The sequence below is a fragment of the Protopterus annectens genome, chromosome 9.part0, assembly GCF_019279795.1.
Source record: "Protopterus annectens isolate FY-2018-M chromosome 9.part0, PAN1.0, whole genome shotgun sequence".
Taxonomy (NCBI): Eukaryota; Metazoa; Chordata; order Ceratodontiformes; family Protopteridae; genus Protopterus; species Protopterus annectens.
Window position 1 is genome coordinate 1129243147 of NC_056743.1, and position 24871 is coordinate 1129268017.

The window sequence follows — 24871 nt, forward strand, 5'->3', positions numbered from 1 at the left end:
CCCAATAACTACATGCAATATAATCGTAAGATATTTTAGTATGGTATTTAAATACTGATGCGTTAATTAAGTTTTATATTTTATAATATTATAGTTAGATAGAATTTTAGTATGATTTTAAATGATGTGTTATCCTTTTAAGATTTGGTTGATTATTAGGCAGTGGGATGGGCTGAAGCATGTGACTATATGATATCTCCTATTTAAATGTTGTAGTAATGTTATTGCTTTATACTGATGAAGGGTGTAGACCCGAAAGCTTTATGAAATAGATTTCTTTGGTGTGTTATCGTTGTGTATCGTTTGCAGTTGGCAGTAGCACCATTGTTTTATTGGATTCTGACACTCCCCATAAACTGTCCAACAGTTTTCCCCTTGGCCCCCTTACCTACCCCTTTCTTACTTGCCCCCTTTACCAACTAAATAATCAACTCCCACTAATGAAACACCGAGCTCTAGCATGCCTTAATACGGTGACTACTCAGAATTTCCATGTGCCCCATTCCAGTGGCAAGAACATCCATTCTGTCAAAACATCACCTTTCAAATCCCCTTTCCAAGCCACTGCATGATGCCTTCTACACTTCGCAATCTGCAAAGGAAGAAAAAACAATACATTTTTATATGCACACATACCAATAATTACTTAACGTAGAAGCACTGACAAGGACTTCTGCCACCCCATCAAGTGTTTGCCAAACTCTGCACCCAGGTATGACACCAGCCCCCCCCCCCACCCCCACACACACACACACTTTTTTTTTTTTTAATATAAACTACGACTCATCTCCACCTGGACAAGAGTGGTAAGTGTTACACGAAAAAGAGCCTTAATGAGCACTAAATAAAATGCATTACCTGTAACCGCCTCCAGCCCACTGCAGGAACCCAAACTCCTACCTATGGCCAGTGGCTGTATGCTCCCTTTCCCTATTAAATGCAAATCCCAAAAGCAGGGACAAATTTCATCATTAATCTAACATACTGAACAGTTAATAAAACAAATTGTACAAACAATTAACTGTGAGATCAGCAACTCAAATGACTGTCCTTCTCTGATTAACAGTATAAATCCTCTGTCAAACTCAACCACTTGAAATCCACTTACTTCCATCAGTAGCTGTTGCCCACTTGTGCTCCCCATGTGCAACCTCCTCGCTCACCACTGCTTCTATCATCTGCGACTTCACTGCGTATCACCACAACTGGTACTCAGAACACCACCATCTAGTAAGAAAAGACAAAATATACCCTCTAGTATGTAAAGAAAAAGCTCCACCTTATACCCACCTATTCCAAATTACAGCTGCAACATTCCAAGACCCCATCTGCAAGAAAGAAAAGGACATGTAAATCATCCAAAATATAAAACACACAATCCAAGACATCTTCAAGGACAACCTGGGAAGGAATGTACCACCGCCCTGACATCTAGACAAGGCAGCCATAACCAAAGCTATGCTTCCAATGACCCTATCCAATACCCAAGATAAATTTTAGTACCAGTCGAGTATGTTAAACTAAACCCCACATATGAAGGGACCTATCAATATCCACGACCTGATTGGCCTTGCGATTCCACTAGACCGTGCATGCTCAATGACTGTCCAATATGTGGGCTGCCTCATAGCCAGTGAAAACAGTCTTATCAGAAGACTAGTCTGTCATATTTATCCTGCCACTATGCCTCATTTTTTCCATTTCCTCTACGTTCTTCCAATCAAGTCTTTTTTTTTCTTTTAGGAAGGAGATGAAGCAATCAACAAACAATGGGGATCCAAAAGCCCACAATGGGGACACTTTAAATGTTGCTCTTACACTTAGAAATCAACAGAAAACAGATACGGCATCAGCACAAATGTGCCAAAGGTGTACATTCTGAAACTCAGTGACTGCCACCGTTCTCTGACTCCAACCCTCAATGATCTGTCGAAATTCAAGGATCTATCAAAAACCAGAACTGTACGAGAAACGCACCAAATATGGGGCAAAATCCGATAAAGCATCATCATAGATACCTGTAGCACACTTCCTCCCAATATATGCCATAATTGGCCTAAATTACATTTAAATGGCTTCCAAAATTATATGTAGTTCATAAATGCTTATTTAGGGCAACCATATTCACAAAACATAAAACTTTATATTTCAGTTAAGTACTATGTTTTATAAATTGTTAACATACATGAAGTAAAATGATCGTATTTATATGAATTTAGCAACTGCATGCTTTACTGCCTCTTGCTTTTTGCGTATATTTCATTGGGCAGACATTGCTCTAAAGACTAACAAAAGATGAGCATTGCATAATACCGTATTATTTAGCTGGTATTTCCACTTGAGCAAAATAGTTCATTACAACCATTCTGCCAGAAAACACAGATTCACGCTAAATCTAAACATTTGAGAGGCATGCTGAACAAACTGATAATAGTAGACATTAAAGCAAATCCTTTCAACAGTCCTGCCAGCCCTCCATATACTATTTTTGGCCCTTACAAGATGCTTGAAGTCACGGGTATCACATTTTAAGTGAATTATAGAACAACTCAACTTTTTAAGCCAAGAATCCCGATAAGCACACATTCTTCCTCTACCCTTCTGCCTCAACCGTCTACCTCTTTCACCCAGAAAACCGTGATGAAAAACCCAAGCCCCTGGAATCCCACTGCAACCACTCCAGGCGTGAATCGCTTTAGCATTTGATCCATTTACCACACTCTGCTGCAGTCATCAAACAACAAGGGCATCAGTTATCTACCCAAATCTACACACTAAGCCATGCCTGTATGACTTAAGTAGATACATCCGGTACTCAGGCCCTACATTGCCCAAGAATCAGCTTATTTTATGAGCAACAAAGTAAATAGTGTATCCCTTAGGTCCTCGATGTAAATCTGAGGTAAAACCTGGACTTCTGTGAGCATTTGTGCCTCCTGCTCACCCCCTTACTTTTTTTTTTTTTTTTTTTTTTTTTTAAAAACATGCGCATTAGCAACCTCTTCCCCTATGGTAATATTTTGTTTAACAGCATTTTAAGAGGAGAAGAAGTACCAACATCCTAAAAAAAAAAAAAAAAAAAAAAAAACCTACCCTTACCTAAAATTAGACTGCATTCTGCAAAAACCTGCTATCTCCAGACTCATTGGATCCTTTTGGGAAGGATGACAGAGGCTCAGAAACTGAAAGATGCATACATTTCTTTAATGAATTAAGCATGCAGCTTTATCCAGAATACCAACAAACTGAGCCTTAATAAATGTAGTTCTCTACGGTAGCACTACCAGTAATGTTTCCATATCCATGCATGAAAAAAAAAATTTCAAATGATCATAAAATTCAAACATCTGTACAAATGAAAAGCATTTCAAGGTGATCAGTGTAAGAACTAAGCCTTTTCCAAGCAAAATATTTGCTGACAAACTCACAGCCAGGCCGTAGTCAACCCCCATGTACAACAGCCTCCACTGCGTATGCAGCAAGGGTAGCCATGCCTCCAAGCCCAGGAAACCCACCATTATGAGGCACATCAATCCTGTCAGATAAAATGTATGCCATCCACCGCCAAAGGCTGCCCTGCAAGCCAAGCCACCAAGAAGAACCAGAGCATCAACCTCTTTTCGACCGCAACCCACAGACATTAATTGCAAATATCCATCTTATTGAAAGCCAAGGTTTTCAATTCTACCACCTAAGCATTTCTGATGTAGCCACACAACACAGAGAGCATGCAACCAAACACTAACCCACTGATCCAACCACATGAAGACATCCCCAACCACTCAAACAGAAAAGGGGCCCAATGGAAGAAACCTGGCACTATTCCCAAGAAACACCCTCACATCCAAAGATCACCACCTATCCTATCCTGACCACCATGTGGTAGGATCAACAAGTGCAAAGGACCCTGCATACCTGAAATACTACTTCCCTGAAAGCAGTTAAAAGGAATCTAATCACTGGAGCACATGTTACAGACAACAGCCTCAAAATGCAGACTAGTTCGCTGTCCAAACTGCTGCCTCATGGAGTTAAAGCATCCAGCCAACTGACACCAGAGCTAGCTCAAACCAGCATCGCCAATACTGAAACTCCAACGGCAATGCAACCGCACAAAGCTGCAAGGGGATACAGGATCGCAACTGCATCTCGCCACTCACACACACCTTCCATACCGCACTCAGCCATGGATAATGCAGAAACTCTTACCATGCTCAAGCAACCATCCTCACCACTAACTCATCCAAGGACGCACTCCACAACAACCACATGCAGCTCATCAGCGAAACCTCCCATAAACCAACAGAACCGGTCCTACCGGACAAGGCATTTTTCCTCTCTCTTTTTTTTTTTTAAACCACCAAGCAGTAAGAGGGAAGATGACACCAAAGCCCAAACACCGAAAACTCCCCCACCTCAAAACCCCCCTGCACTGCCCTACTGCCACGTTCCATTCCTTCCCATTTTTTTTTTACATAAACTACCTCACTACCCACTCTGCCTCCTGCACTGTACTACGCCTGCCACACAGCTACTGCTTCACTGACAAAACACTTAAACAGCCATGATTCAACACCAACCACTAGGAATGCAGAAAACAACCTTACCCACTTTGCTCCCTGCACGCACCACCAATCTGAGGCCTACCTGATCCCTCAACACCAACCCAGTCATCATGGACGTAACCTGCACTAGCAAGTTCACGCCAAAATGTGAATGCTTACCCAGCTACACTAGACTAAAACCTCTTAAGCCCCTCCCTACCCTTACCTCATTTCCTCCCAACCATCCCTGACTCCACCTAACCCTTTCACCTCCCCAACCCACTTAATTCCTGCCTAATACCAACCTAACCCACCAAGAAGATGGCCCAGGACAATTTGGTTTGTTGCCAAACTTTATTTAGCATTACAGGGTATTGACTATTTCCCCTTCTCAGTAAGTATCAAAGCCAACATTATGTACTGTATACTATTTTTTAGAGTCATCAGTAATATTAACTACTTAAAACAAATGAAGGCATAATTAGTACATCCTGGGATTGTAGTTTTATCAAATTCAGTCTGACAAGTGATTGCTTTCAACTGCATTATTAATTATGCCCCCATTTCATACTAATATGGTGAAATTCAAGAAAAAACACAGACTTGAACCATATAATTAACAAAAAAAAACTATACTTATGCTATAAAGCATTCCCCTCAAACACGGACAAAACCAGGCTTAAACCATCCAATATAGAGGTATAAAACTTTTAAAACAATTCATAAAACTGTGGTCTTCTGTGAACATCAATAAAGACTGAAGATAACCATGAAGTATTTTATAGGAATTTTATGAAAATAAAGGATGGCTCTCAGGACTGTAGTGTTGTTGAGGTCAAAGGGATAGTAGACACTGACATCTTGAATAATGCCAATATCCTTTTACATAAATTCAGTACAGATTTTACTAAACATTAAGTATACCCCTATACCACCAGGATTGTGAACTTCCACATGATACTCAGGCCCTAAATGTGGCACCTTATCTAAGGTTAAAGGTACTTGGGTCATAGGCCTAGACAATATCCCTGGCTACTTTATTGTCAGTAGTTAACAAAATCTCTTATTTCTACGCACATATTTCTGAATAAAAGTTTTATCCCTGGCTTTATACCTCAACACAATGGAAGGTCATGGGATTTCTATTCACAAAGGTAGATCAGTAGTTGATCCTGGAAACTATATACACAATAGCCAGTCCAGTATCATCTTCAGTGTTGGGGACAGGATATTCACTGACATAATGAGATCAATTACAATACTTTGGCAAGTACATTCATGACGTAGATTTAGATGGATATTGATAATTTGCTACTCTTAGAAAAACTCTGGAATAACCCCCTTCATTAAATAAGATATAACCCTGGAAAAAAAGGTTTTTAAATATATGTCTGAAAAAAAACATCAGCACATATAGTTAATTGCCAGTATGGTTCCTGAGATATGATTACAATTGATGTACAAAAAATAGTAATTACACTAATACCTTGTTTCTAGTGATGTACGCTTAATTTGCAGTGCTTTTGTGCTACTAGCTCTTTGTCCTTTGAAGACTTCTCAAGTATTTATATTAGTTGCAATAGTTATGTTTTATGTGCTATTTTCTTTGACATGTCACTGTGCATCCTTGTATATCCAATCAAACATTAGCTACAAAGCGTCACACCACAAGCACAAACAAGCCTCAATACTAGGCAAAGTAGAATATTTTTTTGGAAAGAAGACATGTTAATTACAGGCTGAACAGCCAAAATGAAGAACAGACAACCTTTTAACTTTTAATGCACAAAATATACACTTAGAAATTGAATCCCGAAGGACTTCAACATGACTGCAATTCAAAAGCAAACCACTTATATAGCAATTAAAAAAGTAATTTGATTGCAAATAACCAATCAATGTTTTAAAACTCTGTTCTTTAGTACAACTTTAGTATAAGCATTAATACCAGGAGGGGATTAAGCATTGACTTTCACTTGGCATAAATATTCCTTGCTATCTAACAAGTCCTCTGTATTACCACATCTTGGATTTATTGAAACAAACTTTAATACTGAAAGTAAAAATTTACCTTGCTTACAAGAATTATTAATAATTCTTCTTAAAGCATTAGTGATATCACCAAAGTACTGACATCATATTCATAACATCTGTACTGTAAATGTCTACTAGTCTTACCAATATGAAATGCAGAGCAAAATAACAAATAGCAACATAAATAATATTGCTAGACAAACAAGAAAAAATGAAGAAAAATAATGTATATTATTAATAATGACACTACCATTATTAGTACCACTGAGTACAAAAACTGCACTCAGAAGTACCATGTTAACGAGAAACAGGTTTCTTTATTTCAATTTTATAAAACAGTAAATCTTTCATATTCTTTCCTTAGAGAAACAGGCATTTGCCCAGATAAGTCCTTCTATAACAAAAATACCTGAAAGATATCTGGCTCTGTACATGCACAGTTCCTGGATAATAAATGTCCTGCCATTTACAATTTCCTATTTTTTTCTAACCACTTTTCTTTCCAAGCACTATATCTTTAGTTATTGGCCCAAATCTACCCCATGTCTTCTACTTGTCCCTCTTCTTCCTTCTACCTATCCTAAAACATTATCTCTCACCTCTTTGCACTAATCCTCCATTTCCTTGTTTTCTCTCCTTCTACCAAGTTCATTTCCAAATATGTTTTGTAGCTTTTTACATGATGCTAATATTAATTAATGCTATTCTGTATACGTTTTGAATGTATATTTATTACTTGTGTACCCCTGTTTACTATTTTCTTTATGTAATGTTGTATTTTTTCCAGAGTTTCTTTCCCCAGGCCTTCACTGAAAATGAATAACTTTCTGCCCATTTGGACTATTCTGGTAAACAAATGTATTAAATAAATAAATAAAAAAATAAGATTTGTAAAACTGCACTAATAAATATACTTCCCAAGCAAACTCTCCAAACCCACCTCACACTTCAAAGCAATTTCTATCCTTCTCACACTTAGAAAAATGCTTAAAAAAACAAATATACAAAGTTAACAGAATCCATCTAGTGATACTGTATTCTCTCATTAAAGCAGAATGGATTTTGGCCAGGACATAGTACTATGACAGTACTTTGGACTCTACCATATGGCATTACAACAACAAAGGCAAGCTCACTGGAGCTCTATTCATAGAACTCAATAAGGGATTCAACCTCACTATCACTTCTTCCCCATTTGACAAACTTACAGAAATAGGCATTAGCCCAGATACAATTCCATGGTTCAATGACTTCCTCACAAACAGATTCTACAAAATTAAGAGGCATCGCCAACTCTTGTAATGATCTCCTTCACACAGGAATTCCACAAGTTTTATCATTTCCTCACTTTTATTCTTCATCTTATTAGCAAATTACCATATAATCTTTGTCATTTGACCACTGATATTACATGCTGATGACATGGTTATATACTGGCACCCAGCCCTTACTTTGCAGACTTCAAGTTACTCCTCCAGTCAGATCTGCCCTCACTCCAAATCTGAAAAAAGGCCTTGCACTTCAAAGGTTAACCTTTGCCTCCTGTCTTTCAAATTAGGAAAAAAAAAGGAGACAAGGGAAAAATAGATAACAATATGGCAGACCTTATAAATAATCTATATAACCCTTAAATACCCTTAGGTAGTACCCATGATTCTCACTAAATAGGAAGGAAAAAAACTTCATGTATTGGACCTAAAGGAGGAGGGAGCTCACTGACAAGATTGTTGATAGTCAAAGCTGATGGTGGTTGGAATGATCCACTTCTGATCCCCCTAAACCTGTTAATCAACATAAGGGTTGAGCCTGACTAACAAGAGACTCCGCCCAAATGTATTATTATTTATTTATTTAGAAGAGTAGAACACAAATCACTCTTCATATAAACCTTAAATCTAAAACCTGTCTAGCACCCAAATTTCTCAATGAATCTACTGAGACAAATCCAAAGAAAATCAGAGACAATAAAGTTATTAGTGAGAATCCAGAAAGCTTTTAATTATTAGTACTAATAACCTGAGGCAGTGTGGAATAAGAGGCAAGAAAGAATATCCCTTCCTGCAGTAACAGAAGTCTGTAACTCTAACTAATGTTATTATATATAATGTGCCATACCCACATATTCTATAAAAGATATCGTTATTAGGACGGACTGAGACGCAGAGCTACAACTTAATTCGAAATAAGAGCATGCTCAAAATCAAGGTCAGGAGGAAGGAGAATCAGCAGCTGTTCTACCAACAAGAGTCCCACAATAGCAAAAAAAAAACTGTTGTGACTTACATCATTAAACTAAGTTCAGCATTCAAACTGATGATACCACATCATTTCCCAACAGTGGAAACAGTATTAGTTTTTATTTTATATACTATTAAAATATTTCTCTTCAAATGCAATAACTATAAGAAAACTGCTGCAATAAATTTCTAGTACTGAAAGCTGATAACTGGCACACTATGGGGTTTCACGCTATGTAATATTAAGAATGGCATTAACAGCAACAATGAAGGTGCACTATTAATGCAGCCAGAATAAGTCCAAGAGGTGCTGTAAGCTCACAGAGCTTGACTGGGAAACAATGGAATTGGGAAATGCAACAGAAGGCCACTTAAGTATGAAAAACGTTTTATAACACTGTTAGCAATAAATGGGAAGTAAGGCAACCAGCCAGAAAGAAGTTGTAAGAGTGAGAAATGAGCCATCTATGCAATCACCCAAACACATCTACTTTTACCAGCAAATCAGGTTCTTAGCTCCAGTCCTGACCAAAACATCTCTCTTAGCGGAAAAACCCATGAACTTTGCCCGAGTCTTTGACTCATTACAATAGCCTAATCCATTAATTCAGTGGATCTCCTGATGATCGTAAATACTGTTACACTAAAAACTCTTCTGACCACTGAGCTCTTGATCCATTAATTTAAACTCGCCTAGAAGAATACATTCAAATTAAACTCATAGTTTCATAGGTTCATAGGTGTGTACTAGGCTAATGGCCCTGGAGCGTTTACAAGCCTAGCCCATAGGATTACCCTGGCATTGTGCCACCCGACCTTAGTTCCCAGTGCCTCTGTCGAGTAAAGCCACTGGAGTGAGCTCTGGGGTGAATTTTCTATTTCCCATCCACTCATCAAGATTTCTCTTGAGGAGGGCCAGTGAGGTGCTCTGCTTGACATGTATGGGAAGTCTATTCCATAGCATATGCAGTCTCTGGGCTATGAACCTGTGCCTCCAGCATGTTCTGTTGATTGTGGTAATGAGGCTGAGGTCTCTGGAGTGTGTGGTGCGGAGGGATTGGGATTTCTTCAGATGTAGCATTTCTAACAGAGCTGGGTCAGATATAGCTTTGTAAGGCAAGCAGAGATCGCCTATAAGTAGGCAATATGAGACAGCTGGAGTTTTTTTAGTCTGTCCATATAGGACAAATGTTTAAAGCCTAGGATCCTCTTTGTGAGGTACTTTTGCAGCCTCTCCAGTTGTTGCCAGGTGTTTAGTGAGGTACATGCCAAATGGGACATTGTACTCAATGATTGGCCTAATGAGGGAAGGGTAGTGGGAGACAATGACCTCTTTCTTCCTGGATGCAAAACCCTTGGTAATGAGATGTGCCACATAGAAGGACTTTCGGACCACAGTGGCAATGTGGTGGTCAAAAGAGAAGTTGCTGTCAACCTGTGTTCCCAGATCTCTTATAACGCCTTCTGTGTTCAGTGGACTACCATTGATGTGGTAATTCATGGGAACTGTGTTTTTCCCAAAGGGGATGATGATGCATTTTTTGGCATTGAGCTTATGGCCATGGTTCTGACACCAGTCGTTGGTCTCAGTGAGGCCTTCCTGTAGGATGTCAACATCACTTGGGAAGTTAATAATAGCTCCCAACTTGCAATCATCTGCAAACTTTGTCAGCCAGAATCCCTTTGTGTTGGCCTGGACTTCAGAGAAGTAGATACCAAACAGGAGAGGACCCAGGACCGAACCCTGTGGGACTCCATTTGTGACTGGCCAGCAGTTTGACTTGGAGTCAGCTACTTTCACACTGTGGGTTCTACCTGTGAGCCAGTTTGCAACCAACCTAGTGATATAGGGGTTGATGCCTAGCTTAGCAAGTTTTTCTATGATTCCCGAGTGGGGAATGGGATCAAAGGTCTTGGCCAGATCAAGGTAGGCTGTAAGAACCACCTTGCCTTCATCCACAGCTGTGGTGACTGATTCAAAGAGGTTGACCATGTTGAGCAGGCATGATCGACCCTTCACAAAACCAAACTGTGTGGGATCCAGAGTATGGAGATTCCCTATATCCTTGTTTATTATGTCCATGATAATGTGTTCCATAGCTTTGCATATCAGACTCATCAGGGTAATGGGGCAGTAGTTCCCAGGGTCTGTAGTCACTCCTCCTTTGTGGAGAGGGATGACTGTAGCAGTGTGCCATTCAGTAGGGACGAAGCCTCATGCTACCACAAAGTGGTAAAGTTACCTCTCCAAAAATAAATATAAACTGATGGCTGGCCAAAGTATGGAACCTAAAACTCCAACACCAAAGGCTATTGCATTACCTCTTGGCCAAACAACTTAACACTTTGAATGACAGCTAAGATAAGTAAACACTAGGTCACCCACCTTTGTAGTTATTTTAAGACTGATCAGTTTTGCTTTCAAAATGAAAATCAAACCTTGTATCTAATGTCTGTGAGTTAAAAAACCTTAACCATAAAAACAATCCGTAACAATCCAGAAACAAACTGTACAAAATGAGTACCTATATGGTCACTGGTGAATGGTCAACTTGGCTAAACTTCACAGACATATCAATTCAGCCAGTAATGAAAGCAGAGTATCTACACCACTTGCATGATCAGTCAAGCTAATATTCATGCACGGGGTTTCACAATGACACTAAACAAGAAAAATGAGCAGTATAATTGTTCCAAATGACACAGTATGTAACATTAGTGTATGTTGTGCTGATTCAGTTATACCCCTGCCTTGAAAAGTGATAAGAAAGTAGATGTAAGTCAGGGGTGTGCAGGCAAGATCTTTTTTGTATGTGTGTGTGTGTGTGTGTGTGTGTGTGTGTGTGTGTGTGTGTGTGTATTCCTTTTCTGTCGCTTTTTGGAAAAGGCTAATCATGTAGGGGAAATGTGATACATTATGCAGAAAAAAGGTGCAGGAAGATTAGCAGGTGTACAGCCATAAACATAGATGACATATATAATACAGGGGTGCACAGATGCAGCTTTTGGGAATGATACTGGATATAAACAAACCTACTTCAGGGAGACCATGGATTGTAGAAGGATGGCTAAACAAACAAAGGCCTGGTTTATACAAATTAGCAGTGTTACTTCTGAAGGCCTGTGAATATATAACACCTGCCAACAGCCAGTTTTCACTGGTAAAGAAGGTATGAATGGCAGTCTTCTTCTCTTACTATAACATGTACTGGATTCACATATCTCACATCCTGTGAGTAAAATCATATGTGTTCACTTCACATGCTCTTAAAACTTTCATGCTTTTAAAACATCGAAATTCATATGGCAGAGACCATATAATCGACGTTTTAAAACATCAAACCTGTAAAGCGGAGATCTCCACATAGCACGGAATGGGTAATTTTCCCTTTTCCTCACTGTATTGCGATCTCTGAGTTGGTATATTTAAATAGTGGGGGGTGTAGGGGGTGCATGGGGGCTGGCCCCCCTTCCAAAAATGTCCCAGAAAATTTTTTGTGTGTTGTTTTTGTGTTTCCTTTACAGGTTCGATATTTTAAAACGTCGATTATATGGTCTCGGCCATATGAATTTCAATGTTTTAAAACGTCGAGCATGTAAAGTGAATCCATGTATTCTACTAAATGTGACAAAATAAAATAAAAAAAATACAACTGAATCTGTCATTATGTCCCTGTTTCAACATAACTGTTAATCCAGTAAAGTTATACAGATACACATAGAGTTATATTTTGTGATTACTTTGACAGACACATTCATTGAAAGCCATGGTCTAGAAAATGTATCTGTAATTAGAATACACGTACTATACACTATATATGCAATATTTGCATACATATTTGTTAGTGACAAATACAGAAGTTAATGTTATGTAAATATCACCTGCTGTACAACAAGTCATTACTTGTTGTTATAAAATATTACAGGCAAGCAGGTGTTCGCACATAAAGTCAAGCACCTCAGACAAACTCAGGGTCAATGCTTTTGCCACAGTCTCCTTGACTAGCTTCTGAAGATTTCTCAGTGCTTGGCATTCACAGTCACTATAGAAGCAGGTGGTACTTATATCCTGCAGAGATACCATGTAGAGAATGACTGAGTTTTACTTGAACTACTCTTGTGATTAACTAGCCTGGTCCTCCTCCACCTGCTTTTTGTATATTCCAAATCTCCATTTCAGAGACTATTTAAAATAAGCACATTGTGTTTACTATTTCTGCTGTAAGGGTAAGGTTGCCCCCATCATATAACAAGGTGAGACTGTAACGTGTCCTATGAAAAGCTCTTAGATTGAGATGCTTCTCATAATCACTTAAAGGAAACAATAAAAACTGAACTAAATGAAACAGTACAGTACAGTACAGTACAATGTAAGTACAAAACAGTTGTCATATAATGATTCAAAATTTAGTGAGGGAGCCTTTGAAAGCAACATATGTGCAATGATTGGCACCAATTATTCTTGGGATGTGTGTCAGTCTTGATCATATTGAAACTATTTAATTTTTGTGTTAAATTCATTGGTTTTATGTGTCTTCCCTGGTTTATCGGTCATTGATTGCCACAGAGGTAACCAATGTGTTCAACACTTTGCCTTTACATTTTAATGGTTCATCCTTAATTGGCTTAATTTGTTCAATTAAGTAGTGGGAGTTAAAGATATATGAGGTGCCTATGTACTTGCTCTTTTTTCATTCTGATGAAGTCCCTATGTAGGATGAAAGCACTTAATGTGGTTTAAATAAATGTGGGTTTTTTTAGAGAGTATTTTAGTGGTCCAGTTCCTGTGGTTGAGGTTTGGATTGTTCACGTGTGCTATGTCAAAGAATCCTTCCATGATTACTGCATAGTGGTCAGCTGATGTTGTTAGGAATATGATATAGTTCACAATGTTGCTGCATATGACAGTAAAATATGTACCTATAAATTGGGAGACTGCAGTGTATGACATTCCTGCTCTCACTCATATGACACTGGAATGTCTTGGATGCCAGCAGTTTTAGCAGTAGGTATGCTTAAGTAAGAAGGGAGGGGGTTGGATTCCTCTGTGGCTGCATGCTGTCACTTGTGGTATATAAATGTCACATTCTGCCTGCACCATGACATCTCTCCATCATGATCTAGTTTAAATGTAATCTGTCTGACTGAACCCTGCAGTGCAACCCCTCTAGGGCCTTAGGATCAGCACATATGCCTGCATCACTGCACTTACTAGGAAAAGCAGCATTGTGTCTGTGCTATGATAATATTTTCTGATATCCTCCACCAAGGTTAACATCCATCATATAGAGTGCCATCATACTGTTTTTAGAATCCCACATGCAACAACATTGGCTGGAGAAGGTCCACTCTGTTTTTCCTCTGCATTCTGTGAGCACAGACTTTCTTTTGCAATTGCAACTGCTCTGCTAATGTTTGCAACTTCAGTGATGCACTTCTTCTCAAGCATAAATAGTTTTGAAATCCAGTACATTGTGCAACACATTTCTTACAACAGTTCTGTGTATTTTGGTAACACATTATTCCTATTGGGCAAGGGATCTATTATTTCATTTTAGAAGATGAAAATTTACAGGCAAAAAATTAAATATTTCATCCACCAAATGGAAATCATTTAAGATATTACACAAATGAGATTTTGATCCATGTTTTTGTTTTTCTTCTGTTTGCATAATTGTAGAATGTCCTTTTATGGGGAGGAAGGTTACTTAGCTGTTCAGTCAATGATCATTTTCTTAGTATAAGTCAACACAGTATGCTTAAACACAGTCTGCTCGTGTCTCTTGGTGGATAGTGTCACTAATTTCTTACTCCACCATGGCTTCCTCTTCTGACATTATGGTCAGTAGAGAAATTTTTAACTCTTGTGACTTCTACTTAATTAGGCATCACATTATGTATAACTGGATTTCCAACTTTTACCACAGAGTAGCAGTTTACCATAGCAGTCACATTTATAAAACATATTTTAGCAGCATGTACATGAGGAGGCTATGGGTGTGGCCTATAAACATTATGCTCTTGTGTTCCATTGTGTACCGCTCTGCATGGGTAATTGTATAATACTGTGATTCATAGGCGGTTGGACTACATAGAACATGCATGACAAATTGTCACATTACACCGTCTTCTTAATGGGGGATTCTGAGCGGGACAAAGCTATTCCACTTTGTCCCACTTAGATTGCCAGTCCATGTGAGTACTACTGTGCAAAGTGTTTATGTGTGTGTGTGTGTGTGTGTGTGTGTGTGTGTGTGTGTGTGTGTGTGTGTGTGTGTGTGTGTGTGTGTGTGTGTGTGTGTTTGTGTGTGTGTGTGTCTGTGTGTGTGCATGTCCATATGAGTGCATATGTGAACGTATAAGGAAGTAGAGATGTGTGTGGGTATGTTGTGCTTATTATATTTCTCTGTCCACATAATATGCAATAGAATGTGTCACAGCTCCACTTTGTCTCACCCCATGTCAGAGCTCTAGGCAGAATAGTATTATAGTTTCAAAGGCCGATGTCAGGGCAAGACTATATATATATATATATATATATATATATATATATATATATATATATATATATATATGTGTGTGTGTGTGTGTGTGTGTGTGTGTGTGTGTGTATGTATATATATATAGAGAATAACTGCCCTTTTGGCTTCCACTTTTAAGCACAGCAAACACAGTCCCTTAAGTTACTTCTCACCTTCAGTGTTTATTCCACACTGCCCCTCCAAGATACAGGTTGTGACTTGAAAGAAAAAAGAAAGAAAGTCCAGGGTTGTAGGTCTCACAGCCTGAACTTCCAGCATAAAAAATGGATAGTTCCAAAAGGTACACTCTATACAGTAACCCTGTCTGAGCACTCATATACCATGCTTCCAGAGTTTTCCTTCAGATGATCCACCAAGTGAAGAAGTAACTTCCTGTCTCTAGTGATTTTATCCCTTCCTGCTATTTCCTTTAATGCAACAATAAATTACATTTATTGTCTAATTATCTAGATAACAGAACATCACCTGACCTGATTGTGAGAATGTTCTCACACACTGCAATATGCACTTAAAGACAAGTTACTTCTTTTTCCATGACAACTACCTCCCTCACAGCATAATAACAATGGTATGTGGATCACTGTTAACCCATTGGCATTTCAATTGGCTAGGCTGGGCTTGTGGGTCTCTATATAGTGGAAGAGTTGGAAGATAATGCCCACCTGTACAATTTCATATTGTTATCACTTTGACTGCTTAAACTTTGCAATGGGCTAAGATTTGTTCCCAAACTGAAGTGTTTTCTTGGTAAATAGTAGTATAATCTATAGAAAGCTCACTTTATAACTAGACACTGTCTTTCTTTGGTGGAATATTCTCATCTCGTTATTGCATTATTTTCTGCTAATAGAGCATGTATGGTGTTCCTCACCTTGAATTTCTTTGTATAGCACTGCCCCCAAATCAGCATCTGATACATCTGTATATAGGGTAAACTGCTTAGTAAAATTAGGAGTCACTAATACACATTCAGAGTGCAGGATCTTTATAATTCATTGCATGTTCTAACTGCTTCAAAAGAAATTGTACCTTGATATGAGCTTTCCACTTTTGAGATCTGTCTAAAAATAAACAACAGCTGCAAAATTAGGCACAAACATTCTACAGTACACAGCTTGTCCAAGGAAAGCATACACCTGTCTCTTAATAGAGGATGCAGACCAGCTTTTTACGGTCCTTATTCTACTTGTGGTCTTACCAAGCTTCTTTCTATAAGGTATCCTAATTACTTGTTTTCCATCATGACAAGTTTGCTTTTTTTAGCAGTTGTAGTCAAACCTCACTGTATTATCAATTCCAACACATTGTCCACTTTTAGTAAGTGAAACTCTCAAGAGTGTTGAATGAATGACCAGACCATCCAAGTATGCAGAAGAAAATAGTTAATGGGGTTTCAATATTTTATTCATCAGCCATTGAAAGATGAATGGAGATTCCATATAGGCCAAATAGTTGTCCTGTATACTGAAATAAAGCATAAGGAGTTAAAGAGACTGCTTTCTCTTTGCTTGAGAGATGAAGGTGTACCTGCCAGTATTCTTTCATCAAGTCTAGTGATGTCAAGTATCTGACCTTTCTTTCATTCTCAGTTAACTCTTACATTCTGGGCATGGGGTGGGTAGTTATCAAACTTTGAAAGATTATTCATTTTCTTAAAGCCATTACATAACCAAAGTACATTGTCTAGTTTGATCATTTTAAACCCTGCTCTTACTGCTTTTGTGACTGATATGCTATAATGTTTCAGTGTAGCCTTCACTCCAAGTATTGCTTTGATGTTAGTGTTCTGTCAGTTTATTTCTCCCAGGGTTCTTTAAAAAATGTTCTTTTATTTCTTAAAAGAAACTATCATACTTTTCAGTTTTGTATCCTGCTATGGATTCTTCTAGCTGTACGTCAGGTAAAGACTACCTAGTCTCTTCTGCATTAACTTAGTTTGCAAACTCTGTAATAAATTCTCTGTTTCCTTCCATGATGTCAGCACATTAATTTGTTTTATCATTCTCTTTCCTGGTTTTATATATTTCTGTCACCTTAAGTGAGAACAACATCACCATTACCAACTCCTGTAGCATCCCTCTGCCAGTTGCTACATCAAATAAATACCTTGGACTGTTACTAGATCAGAATCTGACCTTTATTGTACATACTGGACTGAATCATTGCCAGAACACACATAGAAATTACACTAGCAATGACTTCCTGTTGTGAACAGAGTTTGATGTCCTGTCTTTCAGTGTTTCTTTTCTTGCAGGCAACTGAATCTCTGTGATTCTCACTTCAACCAACAGTAAAGGAGCTTAACAAAGTAGTATCACATGTTAAGATGGTGTACAAAATTTCAAATTTACTAAGCCTAGAAGGCATGTGTACCACTGCTGTTATTGTGTTGCTCTCCAAAACTGAATACTGAATTCTACACAGCGCAGTGACTCAACTAATATCTCCACATTAATTCCAAGTACAAAAAAGAAAATATGTAGATACATGCATTTTGCCAGTCAATGGGCTGTCCCTGCATTACAATATCAAATATAAATGGCAACCAGACGTCATACTTGAGAAATAACAAAACCAACTGTAGAAAAAACAAAGAGCAAGCAACGTAGTCCTCCTCTATGCTACCACTCTTAAAATTGAGTGGGAAAAATACCAGGCAGCAAACTGGAACAAAGTAAAAATCCAAAGGTGATCCAAAAAGAGTTTATTTCTGCTACTAAAGGCAGACTTCTTCAGAGTAAACTCATCAAATTACACACCTAACTTATACTAAAAGCATAATTACCTGATTATTGTTAACTGACAATCATTACAAATTTAAAGCAACAGTAGCTAAAATAAATTTAGTACTAAAAGTCATATATTATTTACATAAATTGCAGTAAAAAGTCTTACAATATATATCCTATTTACTAGCTTATATCATACCAATAAAACATATATATAAAAATAAACATATATATAAAAATATAAAAATATATATGTGTTACATAGTAAATCATTCTCAAATCTAAAACTCACATAACAATGTTGTTGGATGTAGTCACAGATGTGCATTACATTTAGTTTAGTTTAAATTCCATATTATTATAATGACTTGTTAAGCTATAACTTTGTCTCATGTTCTAAACAGACCTTAACCAATTAATTATGGCTGTTTTCATGTTATTTCATGTTCTATCTTTTTAAACTAAGTAAACCAAGTATGCACCCTATAGAACATGTTTCATTGAGCCCTGGAGGGTGGTATGTTTCCAACCTAATTTGCCATCCCAATTCCAACGCTAATAATTTTAATGAGGCTGGACCACCTCTACTGTCTTGTTGAACTTGGTCAATACCAATGAATTTAAATTGATGGTCTGGATTCTCTAAGACATGTTTGGCTAATGCGTTTGTTAACTTTCGCTTCCTAATAGCATACTGGTGTTCGTAAATTCTATCTTTGAATTTACGTTCAGTTTTCCCTACATACAATGATGTACAGTTTTGGCATATGGCTAAATATACTATCTGTTTGGAAATACATGTGTATCTATGTCTAAGTTTGAATTCACCTTTGTTCGTTTTAAATCTGTTTGATTCTATAATGAACCTGCAATAATTACAGGTGTGACATCTGAACATACCTGGGGTTCTTACAACATAGGTTTCATTTCGAACCAAGATTTAAGGTTCCTACCTCTTCTATATGTCACTGAAGGGGTGGAACCTAACTTGTTAGATATAAATAGTTGCCAATTATTCTGAATGATTTCCCACAGAATGGTACTGTCAACTGAGAATGTAGTGATAAATCTAGGAATGTCTGACTTGTCTACTCTCCCAGAACCCACTGAACTTACTGCTGTTACATTTGCAGGAGTGGCACATAAAAATTATTGTTTCTCTTAGTGGTGATCTCATCTATAAGTTCATTAATTAAACTACAAGGGTATCCCCTACTAAGAAACATAATTTTAAGTGTGTTACATTCTTCTATGAAATCTACTTCTCTACTATTAATTAACAAGCTGCCCTTTCACTACTGTGTAAGGATGGCAGCTTGTGAAGTGTAGTAGAGTGTTGGAATAAAGTGGTTTCCTGTATATTTTAGAAATGAAACATGCCATGTTCATGTCTTTAGTTAAAAGAATGTCCAAGTATGCCACCTCAATACTGCTGAACGATGAGGTGAAAGTGAGGAAGTCGGTGGAATTATTCAAATGTTCAATGAATGAAGTAGCATGTTGTTCATTCCCATTAAAGAGAATGAAAATATCATCCAAATACCGGGTGTAGTAGACCAACTGGTCAGAAAATGTAGGGTTGTTCAAGATATATAGATGTTCCCATTGCGCCATTACAAGGTTGGCCACGCTAGCTCCATAAGGTGAACCCATCCCTACTCCCACCTTCTGCAAATAAAAGTTGTCGCCAAACATAAAGAAGTTCCTTGGTAGTGTTAGATCCAGTAGTTCTGCTACCAATGCAATCTCGTCACTCCTAGCCTCCCTAGCTCTTAACCTGTCACAGACCCATTCAATAGCTATATCCAGGGGAATACTGGTATATAGGTCTTTAACATCTATTGTCAGCAAGTTGAAATGTGCTTCAAAATGTATTTCATTGATTTTAGATAGAAATGCTCATGAATCTTTACAGATCTGTGACTCCATGGTGACATACTTCCTTAAAATGTGGTCAACAACTTTTGCGCAAGCATAGGTGGGTGATCCACGGCTGTCTATAAGTGGACGGGTTATTCGTGTTCTTATGTATTTTCGGTATCCCGAATAAGGATGGAATTCTAGGGTGAAGCGTGGTCATGTAAATGTACTGTTCTTGGTTAATCCTACATTCGATGTACATCTCTTCTAGATGGTCTTTAATTACTTGGTAGGCGATGTTAATTTCATTTTTTGAACTCAAAACATAGGCTTCAGTGTCCAAAACTGATAACATACGTGTGAAATAATCACTGTTGTCAAAAATTACAACTCCTCCACCTTTATCGGGTTTACAAATACGCAAGTTGTTCATGTGGAGAAACCGAATATTATCTAGTTCTTCACTGTTTCTGTATGTCAACTTGGTGTTGCGGTTCTTTATGTGTCGCCTGATGTCTAGTTCGCACATCAACTCAAACATGACTAGAAGTGGATGTAGGGGAGGGTTGAATGTACTGGAAACGTGTAACTTATTATTGTCCATTAAATAAGCTTCCCCTCCCATCATCAACCTGAAATTAAGTTTACGTGTGAACAGTTTGACATCAATTAAAGCTTGAACTAAGTCTAAATAGTGTTCAGGTACATAAGTTAGACCTTTAGCCATTAAATCCGCCATATCCACTGAGATGTCGACATTAGTAAAATTGTAAACATTAAAGTCACCTATTGTATTAGTGACGATAGTGGGTCCATGATGTATATTTTCATGACTCAACTCAAAATCTTCTGTCTCCAATACAAGGTCATGATTCCTAGGGGAATTTGGAATATACATTAACGGTTGTTCCTTAAAGGGTAATGGTGGTTCTGGCGTTGGCGTTGTGCTTTGGGACGTGCTCCTAAAAAATTCCCCTGTTCATGATGTAAATCTCGACTGTTTGTGTTGTGTGGTTGATGGATGTCTATGTTGTTTTTGTTCAACAACCTTTCACTCCTGCTGTCTCGCTATCCTGAAAAACAATCTGTTCCTCACTCCCGTATCTATTGTTGTCGGGTAAACTGTTATGGTCGTGGACTACTGCACTAGCTGAATTCATATTAGCTCCATTCCCACGTATGCTGCCTTTCCCCTTCCAAACCTGACTAATATGGGGTTTAGGATACGCTAAGCCTTCCTTATATGCCTTGGAATCCCTTTCAAGTTTCTTAGATTTAATCGCCTGCAGTTTGACCAAGTGTGTGTCAATGTTCTTATATAGTTTACTGTATTCAAAACTGTGGCTCTCAAATCTCATGTCAGTTTTAATCCTATCATCCAACATTGTTGCTTCACTATTCAGCTGGTCAATTTGCAAAGCATAATGCTTACACATAAGTTTCAGTAAGTCAAAACCGTGCCTGTCATACATATTACACAGTTCAACATGAAATTCAGAATTAGCAATTAATCCTGTAGGATATTGAAAGTGCCTTAAACCTTTGGGCACTATTTTCCTAGTTAAGCATTCATTGAAATATGCAATTTCAAGTTTTAGTTTTTTAATTTTTAGCAATGTACTATCAAACTCTTTCAAATTACTGTAAAATTCTAGATCAGCATTGTCATTTGGTAAGTTCAATGTCATTTGTTCATTATTGAACGAAGGATTGTTATTAATCCATTTGGAATAGTTAGGTACAGTGTGCTTATTACCACTCACCAATGCTGGTTCGTACGAATTACTTCCTGCCGTAATTGGCATATTTGAAGTTGGCGTATTTGAAGTGGACTGAACAAAAGTCCCATTGTTCGGAACATTGTCGCTGGATATATCCTCTACAGTAGTTGGAAAAAGTTCTCTTTGATGTACAACCAATGTACTAGGTTCACGCGACTGTGGAGAGTCAGGTTTATCCATAATGAAAGTTGCCTGTGTTGTTTGTAGAAGTTCATCGTCGGCTGGAGTTCTCCTCTGCCTTCCTTGGTTAGTGTTACCTAACTCTACTACAGTCGTGACGCTTGGAGCAACCAAGCTCGACTTGTGATTGGTGGATTGCTGTTCAGCTCGCAAAGTCATATTCGAACTACTGTGGGACGTAAAGTTACCCACAATATTGCTCCCCAAAGCGTTGGTAGTCACATTATCTTTATCGAGAAATGTTCCTTGTAATGAACGATGTTGTAAAGGAACTGTGTCAAACCCAGGTTTCATGGTAGTAACTTTAGAGGTATTATTATAAATACAGTCAGTGTTATTAGTTGGAATTATTTTAGTAGGTAATAAAATACTTTGTGCTTTTTCCAACCTGTCAATTCGTACCAACACTGCTTCTAACTTACATAATAGTAAGTCAAATGAATTGTTCTTACTGTTCCGTTCATCGGAATTGGTAATTGTTGCTGGCTGGTTATCAGAAGTTGGTACCATCCTAACTTCTAAATTCTCGGGTCTTAGTAGTTCGAAAGTCACTAGCTTGCCCACATGTAGACTCAAACAAAGTAAAAATCCAAAGGTGATCCAAAAAGAGTTGCTTTTAGTATAAGTTAGGTGTGTAATTTGATGAGTTTACTCTGAAGAAGTCTGCCTTTAGTAGCAGAAGAAATAAACTCTTTTGGATCACCTTTTTTACTTTGTTCCAGTTTGCTTTTAAGAGTGGTAGCATAGAGGAGGACTACGTTGCTTGCTCTTTGTTTTTTCTATAAATGGCAACCAGTGCAGTTTAAAGTTTCACTTAATAAATACATTCATTTGTAAGCTACTAAAGGACAGCTGTTGTTCACTCTTAAAATCAATCTATTTGAAAGAGAGCCACCTTATTCTACACAAAATAATGAAGGACTACTGTTAGACCAGCCATCATGCAAACTCACAACCACAAAAAAATATATATTTATAGTTATAATTGATGTTGTCTCACTTTAAGCTGTATGCTTACCACTACACCACATACTTCATTCATCTTTCCCTAACTTTTCTTTTTTCCCCACATGCATTAAGAGGTCATGAGATACCATTCATTCTTTCCATGTTTTTCTTTCTGTTTTTTTTTTCTGTGTTTTTCATTAACAAAAATGTCAAATATTTTAGTTTACAATATCAGTTACCAAGAGATCAAAACGTAATGACCTTAGGGTTGACATTTGCTGAGGTAACACCTCACAATCTTCTCATCTGAGTGTGCACCACCCAGGCTGTACACCATGCCACTGAATCAGCACCAAAGCTGCCACAAGTATGTGTGTGCGTGTGTGTGCATGTGTGCGTGTATGCGTGTGCGTGCACGCGCACGCGCGCACGTGTGTGTGTGTGTGTGTGTGTGTGTGTGTGTGTGTGTGTGTGTGTTTGTGTAATTGTGAGTGTGTCTGTCTATGAATGTCTGTATATACATGAGAGACTGACTTAGGGAAGTGTCTGTTCCAGTCTGATGCATAGACCTCCTGTGATAATAACAGCCAAAAAATGCTATTTAGCACTGATGATAATTACAGGAGACATTCAAGTTAACCAATAATGAGGTCTTCCTCATTTATCTAAAGCTGCCTTTGATTTGCAACTTATGCAATAAAGTAAATTGACCCACCTGCATTAATCAGTTTACAGAAGCATTAGGGATTCTTTCTGAGTCACAGGGCAAGTGTACATCACTTTGGATACAGTTATCTTCCATGTTACTTCCCGGTACCCTTCTAATTTCATTGATTAAAACAGTGTTACTTGTTGCTCTTGTGCTCAACAAAATTCTGCCTTGAAAAAATGAGTTTGTGCACCATCACTTACATGGTGTATACTGGGCTTACCCACATTACTTTAGCATGGACATTTGCTTATATTTATTTATTTCTTGTTTGTTAACCGGGCTACTCCAGCTGGGCTTGTGGCCCTTTTTCAGTGGAGACCTGAGGAGAAAAGCTCCAGTACATAGTATAAAATATAGAAATTCACAACATTGCAAAATACAGAAAGTCACCACATTACAATAGACAAAATGAGTTACATATTACAATCTGTTCAGAAATCACAGTTTTACAATAAAATATACATGCATTACATTTAAGAGGATATATAAAGTGTTTAATAATTTTAAATGAGCCATATTAAATAAACTAATTAGACATAGTTTGATTTGTTTGCAATATTGTCCTGTTTCTGGAACAGCCCCACAATTCCATATTCCTTATGTCTATAAACAATCTTCCAGATCAGGCTATACATTTGCACACACACACACACACACACACACACACACACACACACACACACACACACACACACACACACACACACACACACACACACACACACACACACATACATCCTTTGATCTGGTGACTGAGTCCCATCCTTACTGTCATAACTGTAGTGCCAGATTGCTGGAGTAAAAGACCTCTGGAGTCAGGAGATGCCACATCATCCCCTTCACCAACTTATTCATGTGAGATGACCCTAACTCTAAATCTAACTTGACCATAAATGACCCTTACACATTACATTAGCAAAAACTCTGCTGTGTCTTTCAGCTTACCTGTGTCTCGACAATATACTCAGTATGCACTTTCAGGCAGTCATGTCTCTTAGCCACATTAGAGTATAAAGGGTTACAACCATTAGCTGCTAAGGAGCATTGTCCTGTAGCTCTGGATTTGAGACCCTCTTTCATGACTTTCATAATGTGTGACACTGTGCAAAGCCCTGCTTGACCATGCTCCTGGGTTTCCTTAAACAGCCATTTTTGTCTCTTTCAACACATGCATTACAGTGCAGTGTGCCAAACACTTTAATGTCCCCCATCCCTGAGAGTTTCCTGTGTGAATGTAAATGAAGGCACCCAATCTGCAGTGCTGAACACCATTTAAAACACCTTCTTCATCTGAACGCTTCCTG